This window comes from Dromaius novaehollandiae, chromosome 4, assembly GCF_036370855.1.
Source record: "Dromaius novaehollandiae isolate bDroNov1 chromosome 4, bDroNov1.hap1, whole genome shotgun sequence".
Lineage (NCBI taxonomy): Eukaryota > Metazoa > Chordata > Aves > Casuariiformes > Dromaiidae > Dromaius > Dromaius novaehollandiae.
In genome coordinates, this window is record NC_088101.1 from 18,493,614 (window position 1) to 18,495,278 (window position 1,665).

Below are 1,665 nucleotides of genomic sequence, written 5' to 3' on the forward strand. Positions count from 1 at the left end.
TGCAAGAGATCCAACCTGTACAAGTGACACCACACTTTAAGGCACTGTTCGACACCAAAACCCATCACAAATGCGAAACCCAAGACAGTTCACAAGGGTCCAACTCCAGTAAGCCTGATTCAGCAGCTAGGAAGATGGGGTGTCTTTCCAACCCTGCAAGCACGCAGTGCTGTAAGCTATCCAGGCCCATTTGTATTATACTTCCCCTCTCTGCCTTGTGCTGCTTAGCGGGGCATGCGCCGTTTCCACCTCTCTGCACCCAGCACAGCCAAACAGCATTGCCATCATGTCGCACGCATTGAATAATGGCAAGCAAAGTCTAATGAGATAGCTGCCAGGGTCTGAAACATTTGCATGCACATGTTAAGGCAGGGGCTGGTGGACATCTGGTACTGAAATAATTTTCTAGGAAACCTCAATATCCCCACAAAAGGACCCTATCAGTCTTCACCCAGAAGAGCGGCAGGTACCCAGACTGGCCTGGTGGCATGGCAGCAAAAAGCCAATCCAAAAGGATGTTTTGTTTGGGTCTGGTCCCAAAAGAAGCAGCTTGAGTTCCTAAAAACGACATCATCTGCTATTCTGAAAGTATTTTTTCCTAGAACAGAAATCCAACTGTAAAAATATCCAGTTTGCAGGAGCAGGTTAGGCCGCTAACCAGCTCCAGCGGGGCAGATGGATACGAGGTGGTCAGTGTGGGAAAACAGCCCTGGAGGTTTCCAGGCAGGCAAGTCATTAGGGTGCAGTGGGGAATGGGGTATTTTGCTGTAGCTTGAACGGCAGCTAAGCTGTGACTCCCTCCTGGGAGCCTGGGAAGAAAGGGAATTGCCAAGATACTTCAAAAACCAAAAAGAGAAGAAAAAGCACCCTCCAGTCTAGTTGTTGAGGACTGAACTGCCAACTCGAGCTGCCAAAGGAAAACAGAGAAGTCCTGGGGAACTTCTGGAAAAAGGCTACAAGGGAATAGACCAAATTATTGTTACTCTCCCACTAGAGCCAAGGAACGGCAAGGGTGAAGTCACAGAAGTGTTTCAAGGCCAAATGATTTAGTATTCCTACTTCAGAAGTTACTTTGCATTTAAGTTTATCTTGTGTTCCCCTAAAGACATTGAAATGAGTTGCAGTTTATGGGAAACCCACACTGAGGAAATCCACCTGACGTTTTTCCTTGAACAACGAGTCCCTCGCAGCTTTTTAGACGCTTAAGAAAAGCTGCGGTGCAAGTTTGCAAAGCCCTCCAACTAGCAGCATCCTTCCATGTTCCCCTAATAAACGGTAAAACATTCCTGTTTACCCCAGATGCACCAGTCTGCTACCTTTTGTTAGGCAGGAGCCCTTTCAGTCTGTTCAGAGGAACTGGACATCCTCCATGCTCGAGTTACTAACCCTAGTATTGGCATGTTAGATCTAACTAACAGCATTTTCAGCAGTAATTTGCTTTAGCCTTTATTCTTTTAAGCAGACCCGGTAAAGGAAAGTGGTGCAAGAAGGCCCTGCATTTCAGGGGGACTGTGATAAGCCCCTCTCCAGTTTTTCGCTTGCAAAACCCCAGCCCACGCGAGCTCCCTTCCCTCTGGAGCCAGAGTGTTGAGCCACACCGGAAATTTGCTCGTAGCAGATGCCGGCTCAGTTTTAACCCTGCAGGGCGATTTTAGTATTCCTCAA